General features: G+C 42.6%; 1 long non-coding RNA gene across 2 annotated transcripts in view; it reads left to right on the top strand.

Annotated features, from left to right (window-relative positions):
- The first annotated feature begins 1,123 nt into the window (after positions 1–1,123).
- LOC119197877 (uncharacterized) overlaps positions 1,124–16,304 on the top strand; it is a 51,211-nt gene continuing 36,030 nt past the window's right edge. For both annotated transcript variants that reach the window (XR_009957102.1, XR_005114453.2), the window contains exons 1-2: positions 1,124–1,180; positions 1,291–1,358. This is a non-coding gene — a long non-coding RNA (uncharacterized LOC119197877). The remainder of the gene's footprint in view (positions 1,181–1,290; positions 1,359–16,304) is intronic.

The raw sequence follows: 16,304 nt of genomic DNA, 5'->3' as shown, positions 1-16,304 counted from the left end.
CCTGTGAACAAACTTTCTTTCTCTTTTTTTTCCTCCTTCTTCCTCTCCTTCTCCTTCCATCATCGCCCCCCCCCTGCGAAGTTATGTCCAAAAGGCTGTTATTATCTGGTATTAATAGATGCAGCCCCAGGAAGACAAAATCAGCTATTGATAATTGCAAGGAGTATACGGCAGCTACTGTATCGATCGGCGTGTCCTCCACTCCCCTGGCACTGAGAGATAAGGAGACACACTCTTTAGAGCAATATAATTTCTTTTGACCTATCTGCTCGCTACAGACTTATGATGAATAGCCAGAGTGGCTGAAGTCCTTTATCACCAAAGTTACCCCCTTGATATAATATTGATTCTTTATAACTAGCTCGCCACACAAAAATCAAACTGTCCACTTGGCCATCATCATCATCAATATCATCACAAAGGCGGAGGAATGAAGATCCCCGCGCCTCCCAAAAGGCGAGCCTTTTACAATCTCCTCTGTAGGCCTAATCTTTATTTTGCTGATGATGAAAGGAGAGGGGAAACGAGGCAAGGTGCCATTTAAAGACGAGGTGCCATTTAATCCGTGCTAGACAACACACACGCATACAAAGAGAGAGAGAGAGAGAGAGAGAGAGAGAGAGAGAGAGAGAGGAGGGGGGATCCAGATTGATCAGGTTTGCAAGAAGCTTTATTTCCTATTTTTTAAAGCATCACAATTCTCATAACCAATTACAGTAGGTAAACCCTGACCCTTCTGATGCTACTATTAAACTATTAAAACTCGTCATACGTCTATTTTGGTTTGGCCATCCAAACGTAGACCAAAATAGATTGCTCCTTAATTGACTGCATGGGGAAAGTAAAAAAAAAAAAAAAAAAGAAAGAAAGAAAGAGGAAGACACGGCTGACACCGGATGCGCCCCGGAGGCACGTCGGAGCCCCGAGGAACAGGCGCCCCATCGAGGGCTATTCGAGCGGATCCACTCTCTCTCTATTCGGCCTGAGAGCAAGGGAGAGCAGGGGGGGGGGGGGGGGCTTCTGGGGGGTGAGGAGGGGAGGTGGGTGGAGAAAGGAGGGAGAGGGAGAAAACGTGTAATCACCCAAACAACCCTTTCTACCACCCCCCCCCCCCCCCCACACACACACACACCACCACCACCACCCCCCCCCCCTACACACACTGGATCTGTGTCGCAAGGTAAGAAAAGGGCCACTTGGCTTCACCACCGGCCCTCTCTGCATCGGGAATTGGAGCGGCTGACTTTTGTTAGAACTCCTCTTCTTCTCTCCCTCTCTCTCACTCTGCAGTCTGCCGCTAGGCTATCCGTCTTTCACTGCGGATACCGTGAGGGGAGGCCGAGGAAGACACCCGAGAGGTAAAGGACGCTTGAATTTATTCCTTCTTTTTTTTGTTGCTGGTCGTCGTCATAATAAAAACAAGCAGCGTGTCAGCCATGACGTCACGCATCAGATGTCATGTAACTAACCTGGTGCGTGTCACGCACACGCCGTGTTCGGATCGTAAAAAGCATTTTGATTCGACCGCTAAAGTAGCGCAGTGTGGGATAACTGCGTCGCTTGCGTCAGCGTCCAATCAGACGTCTTTGCGCCGCCGCAACTGGTGCCAAGACGCGTTCATACCCACACGCACACGCACGCGCACGCACACACACACACACACACACGCTACTGTAGCAGACTATGGCAGCCTATGGCATTCTGCTGAGGCTTCTATGTGCACCAATCAGAGGCGATGTGTTACTTTTTTTTCCTGCCATTGGATGATCATGTAGCATCCATCCTAGAAGTGTCCATCCATCCGAAAATATTTATGCTGGATTGAAAATCATTTATTGTTATAGATAGTAGCATTGCTTGCAGATTTAACATAACACCGTGCCTGTAAACATAACCTCAACATAAACAGTTTGTGAAATTCATTCACATTAAAAGGCCACATTTATTTCCCTTATTAATAATTCCATGACTCAAACAACATCGTCATTTTCTTATAATAAAAACATTATTCCAGTACAGACTTATTGAGACTTGATAGTGAATTTGACTTTGTGATTGTAATATTCCTATATTATTGTATTCTCGTTTTTTCCGATACTACAAAGCATTTTTTATAATTAGGGGGACACCACCTGTTAGGCGTCAGTAACGTGTTGGTGGGATCATTTTAAAGTAATCTTTTATTTGATTACCTTGAAAGTGATTAACAAACATATTATAAAAGTATTAAATATTATTACTTTTTGTTTCATCTTACTATAACAAAGCAGCATTTTAACATTTACAAGTAGATCCTTGAGTTGTTTTTACAAACATGGGTAAGTTGCTTCTTTTGTTTTAATATAGTTTCTCTCATTTAAAGGAATCTTTTTGTAGTTTAGCTTATAATTCTGCTATAGTATTCTTAAAGGGGCACAACCTCTTTGTGCTACCTCGTACATTAACGGTCTTTCATTAATGCGTTGAAGGTAAACATATCTACTCTTCAGTGTGTGTGTGTGTGTGTGTGTTGTATAATTAGACACTCTGTGAAATAGCAGCTGGATGACATGAATATAAGAGTGTGTTCTTTTCTCCTGACATTTTTAAGCTTTTCTCTGTGCTGCACATCTGTTAGTTGAACATGTAAAACACACACACACACACACAAACTTGCATACACTATGTGATACATAATTGGGGACACTGTGCATAAGTAACGGCTGTTGCAGCTCTTGGGTCCGCTAAGTGGCAACTGGCTGTGGTCCTGCAGTGAAAAAAAATTGTTTACTCCCACAGTTATCACAGAATCAGAGATTAGAAGGAATTTAAGTGTGTGTGATCTGTTTTTACATAATATGTCAGTCAGTCACCAGACGTTACATTTTCGGTTATCATATCACGACCTGCTCATCCGGCCTCACATGAGGGCGAGCAGAGATCAGATGTGACAGGCCCGGCCGTACCTGAGATGAGTCAAATGTGATGTGACTGCTCCAATCGGGGCTAATTGAAATGAATCGAATCAACCCATTTCTTCTGCTACTGTAATTAAATTAGTAGCCGCGGTGTAATTGGACATCGAGTTGGCACTCGGGAGGCGATGACAAAAAGCTCATTGCTGCCACCAAAGGACTGTGTGTCAAATTCAGTGTGAACGGGACCACGCCAAATGCTGGCTGACGCGTTGACGGGGCTGGCGCTTCCCTCCAAGGGCCTGCAAAACAAAATCCTCCGATTGTATGCCAGACTGAAACGCTGTCTAATATGTGGAGTGAGACACGTAGAGAGCTACTTGTGTGTGATCTAAGCAAATACCGTTTGTGTGGAGGGTACAGCGTGTCCACATATATACCACAATTATTGTTTTTTTCTCCCCTGATATCCTAAAATAATACCAAAATGCAGAATTTGTCTTAAAGACAGAGCAGGATCTTGAATTCAGAGTGCAATAAATAACAACGTTTGAATTTAAGATGATGCCACATTAAAAGTAAATAACACTATTGTATATATATATATATATATCCATATATATATATATATGTATATAAGCAAGAACATTGTTACATGTTGCTGTTCAGATTGGAGGCCTTGTATCAAATTTCTCACATATCAATTTGGCCCTCACAGGAAGGGAAGAGGTTTTAGTGCTCCAAGGCCGTGGTCATCTGTGGCTTTAATCCCATTTCCAAGAACAATGAGCACAACGGGGCTAAAGTCACACTGATGACACTTAATCTCATTGGAATTCCGTGTCAGGTTTGACCTTGGGAAGATATTAGCCACCCGGCAAGTGACTGTGTGAGTGGGAAGGGAGAGGTGCCTCTGTGTCTCTGTTGACAGGTATGCGATTGCGAGTTGTGCATGGGTGTATTTGTGTGTGTGTGTGTGTTTTCTGGTGAAAACACTAGCAAAACGTGCTTTATGGAGCCGTTTTAGATTCGGACTGTATGATTATCTGTCAGTGTAACTGTGAGTCACTGAACCTTCCCCGTATGTGCATGGTGGTCCAGCACGTCTGAGGTATCGCTGGATTGCAGGCAGGGCGGCAGGGGGGGATTACTCCATGTGCATGAGAGCAGTCAGCAGCCAGACCAGTGGGCTGCTGGGATCTGTGGCCCGGTGGTATATGTGCCTCATTGTCTGTTCAATAGAGGCCTTTGCATTTTTAAACAGCATCGGTTACTTCGTACTGTCATTGCTTTGGCACCACTTGCCTTGCTTAATCCTGTCATGTGCATAGCTACACTGTTTCACTGACAGGGTACAAGTCTGTGTGTGTGTGTGTGTGTGTGTGTGTGTGTGTGTGTGTGTGTGTGTGAGTGAGAGGGAGTACAGATAGACGTGTAGCATTATCATTCAGAGCTAGTGAAAGTTAGCCTTTAGAAATGTGAGTAGGTGTACACCTGCTCGATGCCTTACGAAATGAGAGAGAAGGGAAACAAAAAACATTTTCACAAGTTCCCATGAATATTTAAAGACAAATTTTAACAGATGCAACCTCCCTGAGGTCAGACTCGCATGTTTCGGCGTGAAATAACGGCTTCCCTTCAGTCAACTGTCTTCCAGAGCATCAGTTGGATCTTGCAGTTCCTACCAAAAAGCCAAGCTTTGAGAGCAACATAACAGTTGAACTGAAACCTTTAGTTGCTATGTGAAACTGAGTTGGCTACCACACCGTGCTCCGTGCACAGTTCAGGCTGCACCAGCCTGCCTACAGTCCGCCAGCCTTCCCCCTCTCTGTCCTCACAGGGAACCGCCCGCACGCCGACTCATTCGCGCTAACCTGCTCACGAGCCTCCCGCTCCTCCCGTAGCGGCAAGACAGCACCGCGTGGGACATTTCGATTTCTCCCCTCAAAGTCGGTTGCGGGATCCACCCAATTAAAAAGGCGCAAAGTGAAATGAAATCACGGAGCGACCTCACACCTGATCAAACACAAGGTTGGCCGTGCGGCGGCTGTGTGTTTTGCCGTGTTCGGGCCCCGTGTTGCTATCAGCCTGCCGTGCGTTCTGGAGGGCTGCCAGCCTGTGGAGGAAGAGCACCTATTTTGTGGAGAGGTAATTGCTACACAGTAGCCTCTGATTGCCAGGATCTTTCACTGGGAACGGCCCCCGCCTCCGTTTTTCACTTGCACCGACAGCCTGATTACAAATCATCTTATTGATTTGATGAGTGCAAGATGTTTGCTAATAACTGCTCTCATACCATCTGTTAATCTTTGTTGTGATTAAAGAGGTAATCCCAATACCCATTATTCCCAATGACAAGAGCGGGGATCGTTCTCTTACACAAGCTTTAGTCCCAAGCCAGGGGGGGGGGGTAAAGGGGGGTTGCGGTACCAAGGATATCAGTGATCTCCGAATGCAATTGAGAAATCGGCTCCACCTCCCACATAACAAACGCAATACAAAAAAAGAAAAGAAAAAAAGAAAAGAATTACACCCCTCGCTAAAAATCCATTACCTCGTATAATCACGCAAAATGATTTTTCTTAAATATGATAATAAATCACAGGCTGGATCAATAGCCTGGGGACCAACTGCTATGCCCTGATAACGTATCAATCAATATTTAGTATTTAGATTTTAATTAATACCTCTGTGGGGTTTGGAGCCTGTTAACAAAGAGGGGAATGTAATCTGTGATGAAAATGGGCCAAAGTAGAGAAACTGATAAAGGAGAATCCTGTTTGCATTCCACAGATGTCCCATCAAAATGGGACAGCTTCCTGTGTGTATGTGTGCATGTTTGTGGTCAGCGCACAATAGATAGAAGAGTTATGGATGTGGGTGTTTACATGGCAACGTGTCATCCATCACGACGACCTGGGCATACACAAGATCATGTGTTGGCTCACAAGTAAGCCATATTACAGCTAAAAAAAAAGATCACATTCATTTTGGAATTCATCAGTATACTTTAAAAACCTTTTTGACTCGCCTCACAGTAGACCTTATACAGTGCAGGCTATTTTTTCTAATCCCGATTGTAGTAATCTTAATCTTCACGCTCCTGCAGGGTTACAGGTTTCTATCATACACTGTTGCCAGGCAGCATACAGCCGAGCCCTGCAATTAAATGACTGCCGTGTGACAGAAACACGTGAGCAAATAGTTTGCGAGTGATTGCATGTAAGTCGTTGCATTTTGAAAATGCACGTGACGGCCCCTCTGTAATCTTTTCCTTGGCTTTTACTTGTAAAACACAGGGCTGCTGCCAACTGTTTTTCAATTGGATTGACTCTTGTGCCGTTGGTAATTGCAATCCTTTTTCCGTTATAAAGAGATTAAAATAGATAAATTTAGAAACAGTCACAGTTTGACCATCAGGAACTGCATGGCTAACACAAGATTAATAAGACCAATAGATAAACAGGATTGGGTGTTAATCCTCCTTTGAACTAGTGCATTTGACTTGTAATCTGTTGACCTCCGCTTTTCCTCTCCAGTACCAGAGACAAACATAGTCATTGTAATAAATCAATTACACAGAGCAGAACACATTAAAAAAGTTCATTATTGATAAATTGATGATTTATTCCCTTGTTCGTATCTTAGGCATATGGCCTTTCTGCCTTAGTATTACGTTGCCCCATTCAAAACATTTGAAGAGGATAATGTGCAGGCTGTTAGCTGAAGGCCCGGGTGGGTCCGCAGAGCGTCAAGCTGTGACCCAAACCAACAGGACACATGCGTGCTGCTCATTGTTACTGCTGCATTTAAAGTGTCCCGGGGCTGTCAAAACGGAAATAAGGCCACAGCGACTGGGCGGCCCCACTAGCTCATGCATCACCTGAGCTGATCCCTTACACACACACACACAGGGTTGACCCAAACAGGAAGACACACACACATGAACACGGCGAGAAGCTCAGTCGGAAAAAAAATGATTGCGGTATCAGAAAGAAACCCCCACACGTTTGACGCTCCAGGCGACAACAACACAATGTAGATGTGACTATCATCTGAAGATGTCAGTCACATAGAAGTGGGAGTCCTCTCCTAGGTCTTGATATGAGAAGACAAGGGACTACAGCAGGTCGCCATCAAACTGCAGTTATTAGTGACGCAGGCACATCAGCTAAGCTGTGTGGTAAACCTCACACGCTTGCATGAGACTGGACTGGATTGGCCAATCCCTATTAATCCCTTCTTACTGTAAGGTGCACAAGATGCCAAGGGGGAAGGGGGGGGGGGGGGTGTGCAGGGCTGGCATGGGGGGGGGGGGGGGGGGGGGGGGGGTGAGCGGAGCGAGTCAGCTGCTGCCGGCATTACAGTAATTCAATTAGTGTCTGTGTGGTTGGGGGCGCGCCTCTAACGCGTAGCGCAGTGAATTACCTCTGATTGTCTTTCAACCTTCTTCTTCGTCTTGTGGGTAGCATGCAAACGCATTGAAACATTCGAACCAAGTCTACCATTGCATTGGTCTTATAGACAATCCTGGCAAAGGTAAAAGGAGCAAATGGTATGACAAAAGGAATTCAATATTTTATTGCAGGCAGAAATTAGGAGGTTGGAAAGCAGTGGGAACAGGATTCATGGTCTTAATCTCGAGGAGCATCACCAATACCTCTGGTGTGGAGGGGGAGCTTGCAGGGTGTAATATATATATATATATATATTTTACTTAAAGCTACATTAATTCATATTCTAATATCCACTAACAGCAACCTAAATTCTGTTGCGCCTTACATATATATAAAATATTTTTTATATTTTGTTCTCTCTAGGCTCCAGGTTGTTTTGGGACAATTAATAAATATTAATATAATCATTTTTCACTTGGTGAGGTTGATCCGATGATGAAGACGATCCGATGATGGGGATGATCCGAGGAACCCCCCCGCCTTCCCAAAGCCAATCATTGTGGTTTTCAAAATGTATGTATTCATGACATGAAGCATATTTTCAGTCAAATTGTGATTTAGCTCTTGTATGATCTATACTATTTGCATTTTTTCTTTTTGTCTCTGAATACCCTCCTCCTCTTTGTGCATATTTAGGTTTTTGATTTGACCAACAATGGTCCTTATAGGCCATCGTAATGACCTTTGTCCAGGTCAGTGTGCAAAGTACAAAACTCACGTTATTGTTAGTTACATGGACAACAAATACTGCAGCTACGTTCTTGCCTTGCCCCAAATACTCTTCTTTTTGTTTTTATTTCTTGCTCACATGCAGTTAACCAGTTCAGGGTTAAAAGGGAGAAATTGTTGTTAAACTGTGGGATTTTCCCACCTACTAGATACTAGAAAAAATGAAACCATGACTTTGCTTGAATAATAACATTTCTTACATCGTACAAATCAAAAATAGAACACATGAAAAAACAAGCAGTGAGTGGAAAAACACCCCAATCAGAATGCCTGAAATCAAGTTAAAGGAGTGAATGAAGATGGTGGGGTGGGGGGGGGGAGGATGATGGACAGTTGTGGAGACAGGGTTGTTAGTTTATGTAGGCTGTGGGCTGAGTCGACTGGAAAATTTTGATCACTTTAATTTACTATATCCAGGGTTGCTTCTCTCCCTGTCCAGCACTTTTATCAAGCCCTGTGAGCCGGTATTGATTTTTTTATTTTCTGCCCAGGATAAGAAGACAGAGAGTTAGGGAGCTCTGGTGAATGGAGAACTTTCCTCAGATTGCTGCTATTCTCCAGCTTATTGCATCCTGTCGTTTGTAGTTTCAGATGATGTCCAGTACGCCACGGCTGCTCCAGCCAATAAACAAGGTGACTAACAATGGGAGAGGGCCAGGAATGAAGAGAAGGAGACAGGCTAACCACTGCAACCACACACACACACACACACACACACACACACACACACACATTGAAACCAGTGGGGGGAAGAAAGCACGTTTTATAACTAGATTTAACAAACTAGATAAAGCTTTTGCTTTATGGTCACTTTGACACTTTTTTTAAGAGTGGGTGCTTTTGTTTGGGTGAAGAGACATTTTTACTTCATTGTATTTAGGAGACATAAAATATCTAAATGTGTTGAGCGTATCAACGAGTGTTGATACGCTACTACAAAGCCCACTAACAACATTTTTGAAATTGGTCAAATTAACTTAATGCAAATGTAATCATCACACTAAATTGAGTAATATAAAGAAATTACCCCTCTCAGTCTTTTTTGAAAATATTTTTGTCATTCCAACTTTTAATTTACAGTCTGTTGGCACTTTGGTAACTCTTCCCTTTTGTCAATTTTAAACCATGATGTCATTTTACATGAAAACCAGCAGGTATTCATCCGAGAAAAATGCTGCCGAGTGTTATGTATTATTTTTTCTCATCTCGTCCCACAAAAGGCTTTCATAGAGTTACTATGTGGAATTTAAATAGTTAGTCTAAGACTTAAGGCAAGAATACTATTTACCGTTTTTGTATATTCTTGTTATTGGTTTATGTGTGTCTCCCTGAGCAAAATTAATTGCCACCTTTGCCCCAAAGAAAATTCAATTAAAAAGTAGAGGTAATGGTTTTTTTCCTCAAAATGAAAGGGGACGAAGGTTTTGTCCCCAATTCATTGCTTTTTTGATAATTTGTGCATCAGACAAATTGTTGTACTATAAATCTTTTTATTCCTTCTTGTGGCGGTGTATTTGCATTTCTGAATGTGGGGATAAGAGGATAAGTGTGTGTGTGTGTGTGTGTGTTTGTGTGATGGAGAGAAAGGGGGTTAGGAGGTGGGAGAGAGACCGGGAGAGATTAGTGACAGTCTGATAAAAGATGTCTCCAAAACCCTAATTAAAATTGAATACCCCTGCAAATGCAAAGCAACATGCAATCTCCAGGTATTTCATTTAGAGCAACTATCTCAGTGCGAGGCTGTTTTTTTATGTCTGTCTTCATTGCACACAAATAGATATCCCCTTTTCCTTTTATTTTTCACCCTTGCACATCTGCCACTGTCTTTGTCAGACCTCACGTTTGCTCTTCCCTCCCTCCCTTGATGACAGGCACAATGACAAAATAAAATCAAACCGAGTTACTCGACGTGTGTCCCTTTATTATCCAAAACATTTCCAAGGTTCAGCTCATTAAACTGCAGAAAAAGCAGGAAAAAAAAAAAAAAAAACCTCATGGCTTCTAATGCAACAGTGAGCACAGCGTAAAGCCTTCAATGTTTTTATAACACAAACATGTTCAGCAAATTAGAACAAACTTTAACTTTTTTGTTAGTGTTGACTTTCCAGTTGAAATAATCCCCATGGGTTATTTTTATTGCAGAAAAACCTATTTTGACATTTGCATTGAACTGTACAGTTTGGAGTCATTTCATCGCATTTTAATCATTGATAATTTATATTATTGTGACTATTTTCGTGTTTTCCATTCTGATCTTGCTTCATGCTCGGATCTTGAACTCAAAGTGCATGTTCATGAGTATTCATGTTACATCATTAAATCAGGGGCTCATCCTCTGTCCTTGGTCTTCAAGTAATATGCTGCAGCTTTGTGAGTAAAACAAGAAGAGGGATTGCATTGTGCAGCGGAAAACAGGGTCGGGGATCTGACCCGTGTTGTGGCTGCGGCGGCACTTTCACTTCCTACTGTCTGGACTCGGAGGGCCGACCATGTGATCTCACTTAATAGGAATCCACACACACACACACACACACACACACACACAGGCTCACACTCACTTGTCATCGTCATCGGCAACTGGTGGCTGATATCACAGCATCAGATAGTCATTTCATTCAATTTGCCGCAAGTTTTCATTAAACAGTTGAATTTCTTATTAATGATCTCAGTTGACAGTTTTAGTGATGATTGAAATGTGACTTTTGTCTTCTGTTTTTCACAGACTTTTTTTTTGGAGAATGAAATCACGTCAAAGACGATAAATTCCTGCTCCAGCGAGTGAGTTTATTCGAGTGTGATCTCGGTCCTGGAACCTTTGCCAGGCATTCAATTCAAAGTGTGGAACTCTACAGGCGCAACAAGTAATCAAAACAACAACCATGCCTCTAACGCTTAAGACAATTAACACATCGGCAATTAATAAAAACAAAACAACACCAGAATGCCCATGAATATAGAAAACTAAATTAAAAATAGCCAATGACAAATGATTTTCATGTGGCAACCATGAAAAGTTCCAAAGAAGACAGACGGTTTACAACCTTTTCAAAATGACATCCAGCTGTACAAGAGCTCACGTTTGGCATGTGAGAGAATAATCTTTGTAAAGACAAAAAAAAAAATAGGTGTCACAATAACTGGTCCAGCTCTCTTCCCTCGCTTTATTCCATGAATTGAACCTACAAGAAGCCGGTGTCCAGTAGCTCCGGCTGCTTGGGGCCACACGGGCCGGAACGGGGCTCCAAGCTCACACCTATAATCATTTTTTTTACATGGCTGCCTGCAGGAAACGCAGGGGAAATGGCTCAGGCTTAAGCTACCGTTTAGTCATAAGGGTATGGTCAATTTGGCCGCCTGCCAAAACCATGCCCCTGAGTCACTTTACTGTACGCAGTTTTTTTTTTTTTTGTCATCCACTCCCGGAACACCAGTTGAATCATACTGCAAATAAATAATCCCCAGCTCGGGCGGGGGGGGGGATTGGGAGGTTGCGCAATAAACACGTGTCTCCTCATGCTTGGGTTTTTCTTTTCCTTTAGATACACGGACTTAGTTAAACCTCCCCCGCACTCTCCATCATGACAGTTGTTAACTTTGCAGATGATATATCTTGTCACGTTAACTATCAATCCCCGTCATCATTGGCGTGCGTGACAACGTGGCTCCAGCCGTTTTGTTGCATCTGTCAGGAGTGACGGGCCCTTGTGTTAAAGACATGTTTACTTCAGCGCGGGATCAATAAATGCTGTGAGCCAGCGTGAGAAAGCATAGGCCCTTACCCGAGTTATCGACGCACCACGTATCGCATTATGAAATGTACGTCGGAGGAAGCCGGTCTCACGATTAAGGAGTCCTCGTGGATCAATGAAGAGCATGAGCATTAATGTAGTGTCTGCTACTTCCCTCCCCTGGACACCGCGGGTTATTTTTGCTCTCGGGCTGAACACTGATGCACGTGGACGTGCTTTCGCGTGAACTTGGGGAATTAGATTTGCCTGTCGGTGTTACGATCCAATATCTATCGCTGAAAGGATTCTTTCCACTCCCATAGCTAATGCTCCCTCATTTTAGGTGCTCGTTGCATTCCTTTTTGAGATTTTTAAACTTATTAACATGTTCGAAAAAAAATGTGCTTCTCATTGGTGGGGGCCGCTGTGTGTGTGTGTGTGTGTGTGTGTGGCGTTGATCGTGACCTTGAGACAGGACTCAAGGACTGCGTGCCTGGTTCGTGTTGTCAGGAAACGTTCCTTCTTCAAGTGATTTCACTGGTTTACACCATGCTGAAGTTTAGCCGTCTTCATTTAGCGGCTTATTTGAACCCTCGTTTCTTTCATTCTGCATGATGAAAATCCTTTTTAAACACACTTTCCTGCCTTTCTATCCCCAAAATTGTGCTTTTGCCCTGCGTCACAAGCGAGACGTTGGAACCAGCGGTAATCATTTTTCACCACATCCAGTCGACCTCATGTGTAAACGGGACTCCTCCACCTCATTTCCCACAATGCCGTGCGAGGCCTGTGTCTGAATATATCCCCACCGTGGAGCAGCACAACGGAGGCCAGTTGTCATCCAGCTGACCCTTGAAGTGGCCAGATGAAGGGCGGGGGGGGGGGTGAAGAGTAGAAGGGGAACTCTGGCCAAGGTCAAGAAAGCTAATTTGTTTCCTGCGTCCCCCGCCGTCTCTGGGAGGGCGGACCACACACTGCCCATGCAAGAGGGGCTTTAATGTGGTTGAGGGTGCGTAGCATGTCGTTGATCTCCTCAGCTCCCGGGTCCCATATCCCAGAGGAAGAAACCCGCATCCAACTAGCTTCTTGTTGGCAATGTAAAGAGGACCAATCAAGTGCTCAATGAACAGCGTTATACGCAAGCTTTTTTTTAAATTTGAACTAAATGATGATTTTAAATCAAGAAAGTATAAAACATGTTTAAATATAAGGTGGTAGAATGTGAACAGACTCTTGCATCATTACATGCAAAAGACCTGCTTTCAGAATTTGTTTTGTATTTGTATAATAGTCCTGACGTCATTTCATTTAAAAGATCAACCCTTAAAACAACACTAAGATTCTATAAATGATTACACTCAGACATGTTATGATGAAACTGTGTGTGAGAGAGAAATTGTCTTGTTTAGCATAAAAACTTTCAACTTATATTTCTAGAAATCAGCATAACATTCAGCAGGTTTGTGCTAGATTTATTCTTTTGGTTAATACTCAAGTTAGCGAGCTCCTGCCGTCAATCAAAAGCTTACCGGAGTAAATGACATGAAACAGTGTTTTTTAAACAGTCAAATTGAAAGAGGAAATGGATGTATTTGCCACCTCAGGGACGCACGTGGCACCTCTGTGGCACCTCTGTGGCGCCTGTGAAGCAGCCCTTAATCGCTGTCTGCATAGAGCGGTACTTTGAGCTCTCAGGTACGACGAAGTCCTGTAATTCACAGCTCAAAAGTGTGCATATGACACTGATTTATTATTTATTGTAGTATTTAGAAATGAATGATGTGGCACTGCATGAATATCATTATATCTTGATTATCATTTGGATTTGAAAACAGTGTATATATAGGAGAGATAAGTTTGCCAAGTTTGTCACGGATGAATTTATAAATTAATGGACTCAAAGTTACCAAAGAGATCTTTTTTTTCTTCTTTTTAATTAGCACCTGTGAGCTGTTTCCCATTAACACTGTGCACATTAAAAAATCCCTCTGCTTTTTCTAATTAAGTAAAGTGGAAACAGATTAGATGGCGTCTTTGAACAAAGGTCAGTGATTGCACTTTGTCTCGCTCCTGTTTGTTTGCTTGGTCGGCACCAGGAGGGAACCTGCTTCCCAGAATGCAACTTCACAATCACTGTTTGCTTTACGGAAACAGCCTTTTTTTTTACCCTCCATCTTCATTGAAATCTTTTTTCTTTTTTCTCTTTTCATGTGATCAATAGATAAAGACGTGCCTCGCACTACGTTGTGTTTTTCTCTTTTTATATCAAAGCAAAAGTATATTGTGCTCCACAGGTGGGGCGCCGGGAACGAGTGAGCCTGATGTGATATAGATTTTCTACTGATATGATTATAAAGCATGTGGAATGTCAGATTAAAGCCGGGCTGATGAAAGATAGGCATCAATCAGCAATGTCTCTGGGGAGACTGCAAAGGCATGACATGGTTGTCAAGAAGGAGGAATATGGTGACTCATCCCTCCCTAATCTCCCTTTCCTGGCCAATTGATTGGTCTTTCATATCCATTAGCCGTGCTTTCATAGCTGATGTAACAAATGGGGACACTGCAGATATACTTTAAAAGTAAACTTGTCAGAGCAGCTGTGATTCATTTAGGCATCTCGCACAACATCATGATACAATCCTCTACTATTGTTTTACTCCTGGACTTACATAAAACCTTCAGGGTATAGCTTATTGTATGCCTGTTGTTGAAACTTAACTCAAACTTAACTCGTAGAAATGTTTACAATCATTTTTGGCAACACAATCAGCAACGTTGGTTGTGAGGTTTGAGGCTTCCTCATTCCTCGTGTGTGGTTACGTCAATGCAACCCACGCACTTTGTGAGTGAATGGACACTTGTGTGAAGAAAGTTTTCATTTCAGTATTTTTTCATTTTCATCATGGGATTAGTTCATATGGAAGCACTGCAACATTAATTGTAATTTGATAAACGTGATAGAATAGACCAGAAACTTGATGAGTAACCTAAGGCATAAGGTTTTCATTGTTTGTCTCTATGTTGGGATCAGGTACAGTATGAATAAAAATACTCACAACCGATCAGGTTGACCTGCAGTTTCAACTCGGCCTCTGTCAAACTAAGATAAAGAAAAACTGTTATTTTCTCAACTTTTCAAGTGCCCATTCCAGATGTTTGACAGTGAATCCTTTCATTGGAATTTGTACTTTATGGTTATTACCGACACGTTCTTTCAGCCTGAATCCCCTCTGCAACACCTTTTTTTTTTTGTAAAGAAAAAAAAAATCAGCGTTACGCTTGAGAAGAAGCTGACAAAAGGGAGCTAGACGGGAAGGAGAGAAGGACAGAATTTAATAAAGTTCAACAAGGCAGAGAGGATTGCACAAGCGGTGAATGGAGATTCTGCCTTTTTTCCCCCCTCCTTTACAACTCCTGCCTACTGCCTACTTAAACACTTTTACACCCCCTCCTTTTATCTGCGTCTGCATTCACGAGGAATAGCTTGACACAGAGGGAGACACTCATTCCGTTTTTTATTTTTTTTATTTGAATGTTGACCAAGGATGGCCACCATCTGTGCAAACTGTCTGACTCTATCACTCCCCTGCATGCCCAGCCATAAATATCCCACTTCACAGATAATACACATATGGCAATTTATCGTCTCGGGGCCTGTTTTGCCACTATTTAGGCTCTTATCGCTAACAAAAAAAGAAGTAGCCTGTCATTTTTCAGCAAACAGGGATTTCTGTGTAACATTATCTCACACACTCGCGTCCCATTCACTTGTGGCATCTGGTGCTTTTTGTTTTTCCCCTTTCCTCATCATAGAGAAAAACCTCTCCGGTCTTTCCAGAAACCCAGCCTACACTTATCTCTTGCTGTGTACTTCCGCTAAGCTCCAACACACAAGGGAGGCGGTGGAAATGGGGTGGATGACATTGTTTTCAGCGATATGGATGTATGGCTTAAAGACAAAAGTGTTGGTTGAATGTTGTCATGTCAATAAGCCATCAGTCGCGCTGCTAACAATAAGTTAATGATTCCCCAGCAGTAATACGTTTATGAATAGAGAAGTGTCTTCTTCGGCCCAGCGGGTGTGCCCATTAAAACAGAGCATGAACAAAATAATTGTGATTTGCGGATAAAATCCACTTTAAAATGGGATTCCGACTGAGGAATTGTTGAGAGAGCTGTAATTTTCCACTAAAACGTGACGCACACTCACAGGAGCCGTGCTAATCAACTGGAGTTCTTCGGTGAGTGTGTGTGTGTGTCGCTACGTCTGTTTCAAAAATCTGCATCTTTGTACAAACAAATTAAATGCAATTTAGTTAGGTAGTTCCTCTTCCTAAAGCAAACGTATGGGATTTTTTTCTTTTTTTTTAGCTGCAACACAACTACTTTTGCTGAATCTTATTAGCTTATCTCCCTAAAAGATGTTTATTTTTAATCTTAAAGCATAAAAACGGTCTAAATTCCCTCAATAGCAATTTGTTTGATGCAGTTTA

This window comes from Pungitius pungitius, chromosome 11 (assembly GCF_949316345.1).
Source record: "Pungitius pungitius chromosome 11, fPunPun2.1, whole genome shotgun sequence".
Lineage (NCBI taxonomy): Eukaryota > Metazoa > Chordata > Actinopteri > Perciformes > Gasterosteidae > Pungitius > Pungitius pungitius.
The sequence above is the reverse complement of the archived record's forward strand: the minus strand, read 5'-3'. Positions and strand labels throughout refer to the sequence as shown.